General features: G+C 35.9%; 2 non-coding genes across 2 annotated transcripts; both read left to right on the top strand.

Annotated features, from left to right (window-relative positions):
- The first annotated feature begins 560 nt into the window (after positions 1-560).
- On the top strand, positions 561-667 carry LOC128032855 (small nucleolar RNA R71). The gene has a single exon (XR_008189200.1). It is a non-coding gene; the product is annotated as a small nucleolar RNA R71 (small nucleolar RNA).
- Positions 668-6,984: 6,317 nt separating this feature from the next.
- On the top strand, positions 6,985-7,091 carry LOC128033041 (small nucleolar RNA R71). Its single transcript, XR_008189381.1, has one exon. It is a non-coding gene; the product is annotated as a small nucleolar RNA R71 (small nucleolar RNA).
- The last annotated feature ends 7,637 nt before the right edge of the window (positions 7,092-14,728 follow it).

Consider the following 14,728-nt stretch of genomic DNA (forward strand, 5'->3'; position numbering starts at 1 on the left):
CTTGTTGAGCATTTTGCCTCGGCATAGGATGATTATAATCGGGTGGTGTGTTGTGGATATTTTGTCTTGCAACATTATATGAACTCTTCGCACCTTAATTAATCCAACTAAAATCTAGATGCTACTTCCACCTCGGATTGTAAGTGTTTGAATAAAGGTTATTATTTTAAGTGAAATTACCCATGTAGTATACCAATGCTGGGTTTGATGGGCATTTATCAAACACATGATCTTCGTCACAATAAACATATGACAGCTCGATTGATTTCACCTCTTAGACTGCAGTTGGATATTTCATTGTTTTAACCATTTTAGCTACAGAAGATACCTGCGCTGTCAACAAAATAATTGCGTTGAGCTCAATGGTATTAGCAGTTCTCTTGTACGTCTCAACATTTGTGGTAGGGTACTTATAGTCATTGTGGGCAATCTTTTCCAAAATCTTATATGCTTCGTTGTAAAACTTATCTAACAATATACCATTGTCAGATGTTTTAACTACCATTCTCGTATTTACATTCAACCCATTATAGAAAATTTTCATTTGAGTCTAGTGTTGAAATCCATGCATCAGAGATTTCCAAATTAAATCTTTAAATTTTTCCCAAGCTTCATGTAGCATTTCATCCTCCAATTGTCAAAAAGATGTAATGTCGTTTCTAAGCTTAGTATTCATATTTAGAGGATTATACCATAGCAAAAACCTCTGGCATAGATCATTCCATGATGCCATTATTTATGACTGTAAAGCATTTAGCCAGGCTCTGGCTCGGTCCCCCAAAGAATATGGAAATAGTTGAAGTCTCAGGGCATCTTCAGGAACACCCTGTTTCCTGAATGAGTTACAAACCTCTAGAAAAAGTCACAAATGCAATCTTAGATCTTCAGTAAGCAGTCCACCAAACTGTTTTACTGCTTGTAACATCTGAAACATTATCAGTTTCAGTTCAAACTGCTAAGCTTGTATTTGTGGTTTGACTATCCCTGGGTTCAAATCATCCAAAATTGTCATAACATTCTCTCAGATTGGTCTATCTCGATCATCTATCACCCCACATACATGCATATTAGCACCCGGACCATTCAAGTTATCATTTATACCTTGTATCACCTTTTGAATAGGAGGATTTGGATCTTGACCATTCGGATTATCATTGAGACCAGGTTCATTCCCGTTCCTAGACATTTTTCGTAGTTCTTTTCGCCTTCTGCGTAAGGTTCTGTCAATCTCTGGGTTAAAATGATATTCTTGGTTAGTAGGAATGCCTCTTCTCATTAACTAGTGGCAAACCAGTAGAAATTAAATTAAACTAATGAAATTATTTAAAATAACTAAACCAAATTACACCAAATTGCCAATCCTCAACAACTGCGCCAAAAACTTGTCTCGTGTGAATATGATATGTGAATTGTGCAAGTATACACGTCTGATCAAGTAACAAAGTGATGAGTGAGTACCATTCCCCTGAGGATCGGATTGAGGCACTAAAGTGGTCAAGTTATAAAATGAATTAATGCTTTCGTAAGACTATGGTAAGTATGTAGTGGCAATTAATAGAAATAATGATGTATGCAATATGTGGAACTAATGAATATTTGAAAATGTAAATGCAATTATGAGAATAACTATATGTATAATATGGAACAAATAAATAAATGACTAAAAATTCTATGGAAAAGCTACTTCGAAAAATATAAGGGTTACGCGATGTAGAGCGGGATTACTAAGAATCTACTTTCTTGTCAACAATGCCTCAGCAAAATCATACTTAACCTACTATTCAGAAGAGTTCTTAAGTGGCCTTCCTCTTTCAAGAGCAAAAGCCTTAAGTTACATTGCCTGTGTCTATAGGCATTTAATATGGTACCCTGCACTATTACCTTTTGTATGATCACTGCTCTATATTTAGAATCTACTACAAGTATCTGTCGAGTACTTGCTTATATCATTCAACCATAGTCCAACTAGTCCAACCTGTTCAGTATTAAATTAGTATAAGGGTATGCTACACAGTCGACTATGTTTAGGGATTGCTGACATACATTGTAAAGAATAAAATAATTGAATGAAATAGTAAAATAACTAAGATTTATACTGCAACCATTAAAGACAGTTAAAGTTTCATCAAAGGAATCCCAAACCTATGAGATTGAACTTATAGGCTAGAAAATAATATTAAACTCAAACATTGTTTTCATCACTATAATTTACAAAGGAACCTTTACTTGTGGATTTCTTGATGACTTTTGCTTTCAGTTCTAATCTCCTAGACAAAATTTATTTAAACACACTAATCCCGAAAATATACCCTAACTCATTTATTGGAAAAAAAAAATGATAAAAAATAAATATCTGATAAAATGAACGAGATTTTATCTTGCTCAATTTTATCCCCCCAGCAATGTTTTAAGTGCTGAACATTAACTCGAAAATTACCTCCCTTATCTTAAAGTTCGACAACTTCATATGGAAAAACTTGATGAATTGTAAATGGACCAGACCAATGTGATTTTAACTTACCTTAATCTGGAATTGAATAACAAGACTTGCTGACTTGCTTCAAATTCTCGAACTCGAATGTGCTTATCATGCCATCTTTTAAGTTTTTCCTTGAATAGCTTGACATTCTCCTATGAGAACATTTAGAACTCTTCTAACTTGTCGAGTTGAAGCATCCATTTCTCTTTAGCAAGCTTAAGATCCAAGTTAAGTTGTTGGAGAGCCTGGTAAGCTCTGTGTTCTAACTCCAAGGGCAGATGACAGGCTTTCCCAAAAACGAACCTATAGGGTGACATCCTTAAAGGTGTCTTGTATGCTATTCTATAAGCCCATAAAGCATCGTCCAGTCTTTTGGACCAATCTCGTCGGTTTAGACAAACTACCTTCTCGAGTATGCATTTTATCTCTTTGTTCTCCAGTTCAACTTACCTATTCGTCTACGGATGGTAAGCTGTTGCAACCTTGTGCTTCACTCTATGTTTGTCGAGTATCCATTTCAACCATTTGTTCACAAAATGGGATCCTTCATCACTGATGATAGCTCTTGGGGTTCCAAACCTTGTGAACACATGCTTCTGCAAAAACTTCATCACAACCTTGGCATCGTTTGTCGGATATGCCTTGGCCTCAACCCACTTAGACACGTAGTCTGCTACTACCAATATGTACTTGTGACCGAAAGACGGAGGGAAAGACCGAGAAAATGAATACCCTAAACATCGAATAATTCTACCTCAATGATGTTTGTTCGGGGCATCTCATTTCTGGTGGTAATGTTTCCAACCCTCTAGCATCGATCACAACTCTTTACGCAAGCATACGCATCTTTGAATAGCGTTGGCCAAAAGAATCTGACTTGCAATACTTTGGCTGCAGTACGTGTACCTTCGAAGTGTCCCTTACTCAGAGCTGTGTAACAATGATATAAAATCTTATGTACTTCATCTTCTGCCATGCTTCTCCTGATCATTTGATCTGCACACTTTCTGAATAAGTATGGTTCTTTCCAGAAATAGTACTTCACATCGTGAAGAAACTTTTTATTTTGTTGATATGACTTATTAGGAGGCATCAAACCACAACCCAAATAGTTAGCAAGATTGGCAAACCAAAGTGTATTATGGACATGGTTTACCTTAAGTATGTGCTCATCTGAAAATGTCTCCTAGATGGGTATAAGTGGAGAATTTACTTCTTGCGGCTCCAATCTAGATAAGTGATCTGCTACTTGATTTTTACCCCTTTTCAATCTTAAATTTCTAGATCGAATTCTTAGAATAGAAGTACCCATCGAATCAATCTCGGCTTAGCATCTTTCTTCGCAAGTAAATACTTAATTGCCGAATGATCCGTATATATTGTCACTTTGGTACCTGCAAGATAAGATCAAAACTTGTCAAAAGCAAACACAATAGCAAGTAATTCTTTCTTTGTTACCGTATAATTTAGCTGAGCTCTCGTCAGAGTCCAACTTGCATAGTAGATGAGATGAAAACTTTGTTCCTTCGCTGGCCCATCACAGCTCTTATCGCGAAAAGTGATGATAATGGGTGCCAAAACTAATCAAATATTCTAATCATTGAAAGCTTTTAAGCGCTCATCATCAAATTTGAACATCGTGTCCTTCTCTAATAATTTGCATAAGGGTTTACCAATTTTGAAGAAGTCCTTGATAAATCTTTGATAGAAATTGGCGTGGCCCAAAAAGCTCCTAACAGCGTTCTTAGCTGTTGGAGGTGGGAGTTTCTCAATAACATTTACCTTTGATTGATCTACCTTGATCCCATGTCCCGTTATCCGATGCCTTAGAATAATACATTTTCGCACCATGAAATGACACTTTCCTCAATTAAGTACGAGGTTTGTTTCTTCGTATTGCCTTAGTACCTTGGCTAGATTGGCTAGGCAATCATCATATGTATCTCCGAATAGTGAAAAATCTTCCATAAAGACTTCCAAGTACTTCTCAACCATGCTAGTAAGAATTGACATCAGACATCTGTGAAATGTAGTAGGTGCATTACATAAACCAAATGGCATGCGTCTAACTGCAAATGTACCGTACAGGCATGTGAAGGTTGTTTTGTGTTGATTCTCCGGTGTTACTCTGATCTGATTATACCTCGTGTATCCATCAATAAAATAGTAATAGTCTACACCCACAAGTCTATCCAACATTTGATCCAAGAATAGAAAAGGAAAGTGGTCTTTCCTAGTCTATCCAACATTCGACCCACGAGTCTATCAATACAAATTCTCCATCCTGTAACTGTTATAGTCATTATTAATTCATTATTCTCTTTCTAAATGATCGTAATACCTCCTTTCTTTAGCACGCACTAGATTGGACTTACCCATAAACTGTTTGAGATGGGATAAATTATACCAGCATCTAACCACTTAATGATTTCTTTCTTTACTATATCCTTCATGATGGGGTTCAGTCTTCGTTGTCCACCAGTTGTCCCTTTCTTGCCATTTTCCAAGATGATCTTGTGGATGCATACAGACAAACTAATGCCATGAATATCGGCTATAGTCCCTCTGATAGCCTTCTTGAATTATTTCAATACTAGGATGAGTTTCTCTCCTTGCTCTTCAGTTAACTTTGATGAAACAATCACAGGCAAAGTAGAAGCGTTACCTAAATAAACACATTTTAAATGTGAGGGAAGTACCTTCAGTTCTAATTTAGGTGGCTCATCTTCATCACTTGGAGGGTCTGATGTCAAAATTCGCTCCAACGGGTCCTCAACATATTTGAGTTCCTTTTCCATGATGAATTCCTCTAATTCGGATACTACCGAATAATCATCAACTGCATCAGGAAATTGCATAGACTTAAAAACATTAAATGTTACTTGGTCGTCTTGAACATGCATAGTAAGTTTGCCCTTCTACACATCAATAAGGGTATTTCCAGTTGCTAGGAAAGGCCTTCCTAGGATGATTGTCACCTTGTTATCTACTTCAAAGTCTAGAATAACAAATTCAGCAGGGAAAATTTTTTTCTCTACACGTACCAATACATCCTCAATTTTTCCTTCTAGATGTGCTAAAGATCGATCTACTAATTGAAGTGTAACTGTAGTAGGTTTAATTTCACCTATCCCCAACTTCCTAAATATAGACATGTGCATCAAATTAATGCTCGCACCCAAATCTCATAGTGCCTTACCACAATACGTTGCTCCAATGTTGCAAGGTATGGTAAAACATCCAGGTTCTTTCAAGTTTGAGGGTAGTATTTCTTGAAGATATGTACTGCATTCCTTCATTAGGGTTATCATCTCAAATTCTCCTAGTCTTCATTTCTTGGACAGGATATCCTTCATGAATTTCATGTAATTCGATATTTTTTCAAGTGCTTCTACCAACAGAATGTTGATATGAACTTGTTTGAGTATGTTCAGAAATTTCTTGAACTAGACTTCCTGCTTTTGCTTCTGAAGTCTTTGAGGGTAGGGTGGTGGAGGATTCTTTACTGGAACTGGTTGATTCAATTTATGTGGCAATTCTGCATCTAACGAAGTTGTTAGTTTCTCAGAATTAAATCGTTCAAAAGCTACCTTATCGGATTTTGCAGATTTTGGTTCCGGTGAAGCTGGAATTTCAACATTAAGTTAAACTTACACTGAGTCTTAAGCATCAGCTGGCTCTTCTTCAACTTCGACAGTGTTGGTCTCTAACGTCTTTTCGTTCCTCAATGTCAATGCTTTACAATGCTCTTTCCTGGATTTCTTGGATTCTCTGTATCACTAGGCAAAGCAACTTGTGGCTGGTTCCTAAGTTTAGTCACAAGCTGGCCCATTTGGTTCTCCAAGTTTTTCAATGTGCCTGCTTGGCTTTGGATCAAGGCATCATTTTTGGCTATGTATGCCTTAAACAAGTGTTCTAAGCCATTGGAAGATTCAACTTAAGGGTACTTCTAAACTTGTTGGGTAACAATAGGTGTCTGGGTCGGTTTAGGTTGGGCATAAGTGTTACTGGGTCCAACCCCTTGGTTACTCCAAGAGAAATTAGGGTGGTTTGATGGGTTGTAAAAATTAGATTGTAGTCCTTACCTTCCCCGGTTCTTGTTCTGCTTACCCATGCAATACACGGAATCTGGGTTTGATGGACATTCGTCGAACGAATGTCCTTCCCCACAATAAACACAGGCTATAGTTTCAAATTGATTGGGTGGCTGTGCTACAAAATTTTTAAATCCATTAGTGGTAAAATTTTTAAGCATTGAGGATATTGAGGATACTTGATATACAAGTGATGTAAGAGCGTCCACTTCATGTACTCTAGTGACTCATCTTCCTGATGCTGCTCGATTGGTTGGACATTGATAATTGTTATTGGCAATCCTCTCAATGATTTCATAAGCCTCGTTATAAGACTTATAAAGGAGAGCACCATTAGCAGAAGCGTCCACTAACATTCTCGTGTGAGCATTGTGACCATTATAGAATGTCTCAAGTTGGACGCAATACAGGATTCAACGACAAGGGCGCTTCCATAATAATTCTTTGTATCTTTCCCATGCCTCATACAAGGACTCATCATCCATTTGTTGGAAAGTATTGATCTCATTCCTCAACTTAGCATTCTTGCTAGGCAGGAAATACTTCATGAGGAATGTTTCTACTAACTCTTGTCATGTGGTAATGGAATGTGGTGGCAATGAATTCAACCAGGCTCGAGCTCTGTCCCTTAGCGAATATGGGAATAACTTTAATCGTAGTGTAGCTTTGGGTACTCCATCTAGCTTAAAAGAATTGTTCACCTCTATAAACAATCTTAAGTGAAGGTGATGATCTTCGGTAAACATTCCACTGAATTGGCCCATTTTCTGAAACATTTAGAACATAACTAGCTTCAGCTTGAATTTTTGTCCCTCAATTTTGGGTCTCTTAATACTCAGATTAAGATCATGAAACACTGGCATGTCATACTGTCTTAGAGCTCTATCCCTATCATTAGCAATAAGGTTAGGATTTTGAGCAGGGTTTGCTCCATTTCCTTGATTCAGATTTTCGTAGTTCATCTCTTCAGTCCTTCTCTAAACTGCTTGTCTCATTTATTATTGAAAAGTTTTTTTAATCTTAGGGTCTACGGGGAGTAAATCGATAATTCAATCAATACTCATAAACACCTGAAACAAGAAAAAATTAACTAAGCTCAAATTGAACAAAAAAATAAACCAAAATGCAAAATTCACATATTCACTAATAATGACTTTTAGAACAGTCCCTAGAAACAACACCAAAAACTTGGAACGATGCAAATGTGCAAGTGTACACAGTCACAAGTAATAAAGTGACAAGTAAATGTCGAGTTATCGTACCCATAGGGACTGTGTAAGAAAATTATTTATGAAATGAAATTCAAACACTCTGGTGATTAAAAATATTTTAATTTTGAGTAAGTGATTAAAAACTAAATTTAACTAAGTAAAATAAAATAAAAATTCCAATGCACGATTTCAAAAGATGATTTTAATTAAGATACATAATTGTATTAGATTAATTACATTTCTTAACTTAATATTACTAAAACAATGTTCATGTTCTTAAGAATAAATTCACGACAACTTGGTAATTTGTTAACTATAGCACATACAGACTTACTAAAGTAACTAATCTCTTGAACATATCACTATGCCAATTCAAACAATTAATCAATTTAAATAAGCAAGTAAAAGATTAAGTGAGTTAACAATATATATCGACATTGAAACAGTTTCATCACAATAATCTTGCAAGTTATGCAAGGCTAATGTACCGTTTAATACTGTCGCTCATTTAACCCTCAGCTACCTTAGAAGATTAAACATGCACTGATTAAGTATTTTGTTAATGAATTAAAATTTCAACACAATTAATAATTAATTCATTAGTTACCTCAGAACTGTAATGCAAGAATAACATAATTATGGTTTTACTTAATGAAACAATTTACCAAGACCTATAACAACACAAACATAATTTTAATAACTTAAATGGACGAAATGCAATCAACGTAAAATGAGCTAAATTTAAGCCATGTTAATTGAATTAAGAATAAAAACATAACAAACATTCATAGACATGCTCATAACAACAAAAAAAAGTTAAAGGATAGGAAACTAGAATCAAATTTCGTGTTTCTCCGAAGTCTGACTAGTTTGCTCTGCTCCTCCTTCTCCACTTATTCTTGCTAAATCAAGGTTTCTACAAGCAATTGAATGTTGCTATCAATGGTGGTTGGAAAATCTGCAAGGGTTTGACCGTCATAGGCTGAAAAGGTAGTTCGCCTCGATGCTTTAAAAATCGCTCCCCGGTTTTGTGCTTCTATCAGTGTTTGTCTAGCTAATTTTCACCCTTTGTGCGAATCTGTCAAAAATAAATCAAAATTTATAAAAATTAATTATAAAATTAATTAAAATTAAATATGTTAATAATTTAAGTATAATTTAATTATTTTATAATTATATTGTATTTTTCGACAAGAATTACACTGAAACTGCATGAATTTTAGTTAAAAGGGCATGAAAAAGAAAATATATTTTTGTGTTTCCACTGCGCAGTGTCCTGAGGTGGCTGAAAGGGGTTGCCTGCGTGTTTCCTTTTCCAGTCTTTATTCAGCCACAACCTTCTAATTTGCCTAAGGATCTCTAACCACCCTTTTGCCCTTACAAAATTTCACTTCTTTATTTCATGTTCCTCATCCTGCACCTGCCAATACCATAAAACACAACCCTACCATGACCAATTAAAAGCAACTAATATTTAAATGCAACCCAAGTTCTAGTGCAATGCTAAAAGTACTAATGAAATGTCCTGAAATGCAACTAGATATACTTAAGTACAAGCAATTAACTAGGTTCAAAGGCATAAAATATAACTCGTTTCAGGATTTATTAGCTGCTTGTGCCAACATTGCACCCGCGAACCGTGGATTTACCACTAAAGCGTCTATGAACTCTTGGTGGTAAAGATTTTAATGGTGTTAGAGGATTTGGTCCTACAAAAGTTGAGTATTAGGTTGAGGGTGTTGAGAAAATCCTTGAGCAAATGGTGTGTTCTAATGATGAGAAGCTAGGATGCACTATGTCCTTACTTATCGATGAAACCCATCGTTGTTGGAATACCTTGAAGTAAGGAACTGCTAGGAATCAGTTGACATAAGAGTTTTTCTTAGGAACTTTCAAGAATAAATTCATAGGTGAGCAGTATTTGAAAGCTTGCAAGCGTGAATTCATCAACCTTATGCAAGGTGAGCTATCTGTGGCTAAGTACGAGGTAGAATTTGTACGATTGAGCCAGTACACAGTAGAGATGGTCTCGCAAGAGAAGGATCATTATTAGAGGTTTCAATTTGGTCTACATTGTGATATCAAATTTTACCTATCACAATATTACGAAATTCGACAAGTTAGTCGTAAAACCCAAAGTTATTGAGTAGATTAAGGCTCCGCGAACTAAAGCTGGAGCTGGGAAGCAAGTGTCTGGGCGAGTTTCCAAGAGGGATCGTTACTCCCAAAATTTTGGTAGGAATGTTAAGCGCAGCTTCAGGACAAATCGTCTGCGATAAAAGAACAACACTCGAGATGGAAAGGAGGGTTCGCACAAGACTATAAGCTGGCATTTTACGAGCATTGTGACCGAAGAAAACCTGGAGAATGCCGTAAGATAACTGAGGGTTGTTTCAAGTACAGATCCAAGGAACAGTTGGTTAAAGATTGCCTAGATAGGTAAGAAAGACCACAAATATAGAGTGAGACCCCTACTCAAGTGCAAACAGGGGTTCACGGACGAGGAAGAGACAGTGAAGGTGAAATAAGGTGAGTTAGGCAATGGACTTTAGCTCACACTATTATGACCAAAGATGAGACAGGAGGCCTCACACGAGTCTATAATGTGAGAGAACCCCATAATAAAGGGCCACCAATGTCATTACAGGTACCTTCACTCTGCGAACTATTCCTTTGTTTTCCCTGATTGAATCTGATTCTACACACTTGTATGTTTTGAGGGAATTAGCTAGTGAATTAGGAACTCTAGTTGAAACCACAGATAAGGGTGTGGCTGTCACTAGTTCATTTGGAGACAATATGTTGGTCAATAGAGTGTATCGTAGGTGTCTACTGATGATTCAAGGTCAAGTTTTCTTTGCAAACATGATGGACTTGCCATTGTATGGGTTTGACGTGATTTTAGGAATGAATTGGTTGACTGAGCATAAAACCAAGATCGAGTTTGAGCTGAAAAGGGTCACTCTGCGAAGCAGCGAAGGCAAAGAAGTTGTGTTGGTTGGTGAGCGAGCTTGGTTTATGTCTAATGTGGTCTCAGCGATGAAAGCAAAAAAGATGCCAGGAAAAGGCTGCAAAGCCTATCTCACATTGGTGATGGTTTCGCAGGATAAAGCGAAAGTGGTTCACGAGATGCGAACTGTGATAGACTTTCCTGATGAGTTACCTAGGTTACCTCTAGAATGTGAAGTAGAGTTCTCCATTAAACTATATCCTGGTAGTTGTCCAGTATCTATCACACAGTATCGCATGGTGCCCAAAGAGCTTAAGGAATTGAAGGTATGTAACACCCTATACCCGGCCTGGTGACCAAGCCCCAATACAGGATGCGACAACACCGTCTCATGTCATATACAACAAGTAAAAGTTCATTCTAAACGAAACGTCTTCCATTTTAGTATTCGTATAGGTTTTAAGTCAATTATACTTGTCAGTTATCAATGTTACATGCTAACCGTACATCGAATAGTCTTAAAATAACAATTAAACATGCATAAGGTCCATTTAACAAAATTTCCCAAAATTGATACATAGGTATCGATACTAAAGGAGTGGTATCGATATTTTCTTTAAGTGGTATCGATAGCACTTGAAAAATCTATACCAGACTTGTATTATGTTTCTCACAAAAATTCCCAAACATCAAAAAATATTGGTACCTTTCGCAAGGTATCGATAAATTTACCCCGAGTATCGATGCCAATTCTATATTCTGACTCCCTGCACTTTCGAAGTTACAAAGGTATCATTTTTTAAAACCAAATATCGATACCTCTGGTCCAGACTATAAAATCTCAACATACATCAACAATCAAACCATTCAAACTTAATCCTAAATAACATCCTTCATTCACCTAGTTAAAGAAACATGAAAATATCTAAAATAGCAGTCCCAATATCATGTTCAAGTCCACAAACTTTCAAACATAAATAGTATGCAACCAACCCAAAAATTGACTTAGCATAACCGATATAAAATCTACCACATTGGCCTATCATATTTCCTTTATTCCCCAAACATAAATAACCATATAACACCTCCTAATAGAAGCTAAATAATCAGCTTGGATCACTCCCTTGAAGACCACACCACTCAGATTGGAACTACTTATCTGCAATGGTTAAAAAGGAGTGGGTGAGCTTAACAAGCTCAGTGAATGCTCAGAATAACCACTACGTAAACAAGTCATTATGCATCAACAAGGCAGACATGCAACATAATCATAATATCTTCTACTCATATGTCATAGTTTACACATTTAATCATCTTTCATGAATATTTACATATTAATCACATGAATACTTAAGCATATATTTTAGCATATATCAATAACATTTAATCACATTCAGTCACTTTTTATGATAATTTGGCTCTTGAGATTATGAAACATAAAGTGGACTCTATCACCACACATCGGATACGCAGATCTCCATAACACCATAATGACTCAAAGAGTCGAACATGTCACATAAGTGAAGCATATAACTAACACTTTCCAACACACCATATATACATATGAATGGAGTTTAGCTCACTTACCTTATCTCTCTGAAAATGTCTCTGGGCCTCAACGCTCCACATATATCACAAAAAGAGGTGAATACTCACAATTCTATGGCATGCCATTTATATCCAACGATCTCGTAAGGTCATAAGGTCACAAGGCCAAAATATCCACATTATTATTACATATTTACTTACCAATTTTTCGTACATATTCACTGCATATTCACATTAGTAGCACAATATATGGCATGATAACATATCCGCTTATTTACTGTCACATGGCATGAAAAACATACCCTCATATTCACTTTCACAATGGTCATCACAAGCTTATAGCATATATCATAGCATCTCATAAATTTCACAAACACACAAGCAAATATATTTCACATTTAATCATAGGTGTGAGAACACTTACACTCGAAATTTAGAGTAGGGGTTTAGGCTACCTCTAAATTCCCAATTACACAATGAATCATCTACAAGTAGCGATCCCAAAACACTCACCAAAATAGATGCTTTAGCCGAAAACCAAAAACTTACACAAGCTTTTCTTTGCCTTTATCTCTACTCGTTGAAGGTCCTACTAACTCTGATGCTTCAACAAGACAAACCACATGAACACACATTCAACAATCACTCATCAACTTCATTAAAAAAATCACAAACATAAGCCTAAGCTACCTTATCTTTTAACCGAAACTTTCAATATAGAAAATTTTATATTCGAATATCTCAGTCTACATTTAATATTTTCACACGAAATAAATTATGTTCATCTACATATTCCCTATGACTTATTCCCAACCTTTAAACTTCATAAAACTACGTGTTTTAAGTTATCGAAATTTTTCGACAAGTTTTGGCCGTTACAATGAAAATTCATTAAAACTCAAGAATTTCTTAACGAAAATTCAACATAAATTTATAAAGATTCTAATCATGTTAAAAAAAGTTGAAAAACACTTTAAAATCAAGTTTTTACCCACAAACCCAAGATTCACCATTAATGGCCCGATTTTTAGCTTTTATCAAGAACATGCATTTTAACGGCTAAAAACTTAGTTTTAAACACTAGATAACATTAAAAACTCATAAGGAATTGAATCATTACCTTAGATGAAGAAAATCTATGCGTTTGATCGAAAACCCGAAAAACCTGAAAACTTGACAATGGAGGAACTATGGTATTTTTAGGTGTTGTTCTTGGTCTTTTATAGAGGTATTAAGGTTCAAGGGTGATAGAAATCAAAGAGAATTAGGAATTGGAGTTCAAAATTGATTGAAATAGCAAGAGAGAATCAATGGACGACAAATGCAACGTGAAATAACTTGGTGAAGAGAGGTTATTTAGCTTGGATTTTAAAATCTGGTTAAATTGCTTCATAAAAACTCCCAATTTTGACTCTTTTACAAATCACTCCTATTTTCAACATTAAAGGTATTTAAAAATTATTTTCAAAAATTGATTTAATTTTCTAAAAATCATAATTAAAAAAATTACCAGTATATCATGTCACAAAATTTCGAGCACTCTAAGGCTAAAATTCCTAAAATACCCCTAAAACTCTTAGGCTCTATTTTGGAGTGTCACAAGATACAACTTCAAGAGCTACTTGATAAAGTCTTCATTTGACCAAATATATCGCCTTGAGGTTTGCCAATGTTGTTTTCCGAGAAAAAGGTTGGTAGCATGAAGATATGCATCGATTATAGGTTGAATAAATTGATTGTAAAAAATAAGTATCCGTTGCCAGGAATTGATAATTTTTTTGACCAGCTACGAGGTATCACAATTATTTTAGAGGTCGATCTATGATCTAGTTACTACCAACTCAAGATAAAGGAATCTGATGTGTTGAAGACAACAATCAAAACAAAGTTATGGGCACTATGAGTTTTTGGTGATGCCCTTTGGGTTGACAAATGTACCTACTGCTTTCATGGACCTAATGAATCAAGTGTTCTATGATAATCTGGATCGTTGTTTGGTGATGTTTATTGATGATCTCCTGGTATATTTGCGAATAGAGGAAGAGCATGATACTCATCTGCAAACTATATTGCAAGTTTTGCGATAGAAGTAATTGTTTGTAAAGTTCGATAAGTGTGAGTTTCAGCAAAAGTGGTTTGCGTAGACCCAAAAAAATGAAGTTGTTGTAGAATGGAGGTCACCAAGAAGTGTAACTGAAGTGTGAAGTTTTTTAGGGATAGCAGGGTATTATCGTAGGTTTCTTTAAGGGTTCGCAAGTATCACATCACCCTTAGAAAAGTTGCTCGAGAAGAAAGAGGAGTTCGCATGGACAGAATAAAGGAAACTTAGGTTTGACAAGCTTAGGGAGATCCTCACTAAAGCACCTGTGTTGATTCAACCAGAACCAAGGAAGGAGTTTGTGGTTTACAGTGATGTCTCAGACATGGGGCTGGGATGCATGTTGAT

Source organism: Gossypium raimondii, chromosome 1 (assembly GCF_025698545.1).
Source record: "Gossypium raimondii isolate GPD5lz chromosome 1, ASM2569854v1, whole genome shotgun sequence".
Lineage (NCBI taxonomy): Eukaryota > Viridiplantae > Streptophyta > Magnoliopsida > Malvales > Malvaceae > Gossypium > Gossypium raimondii.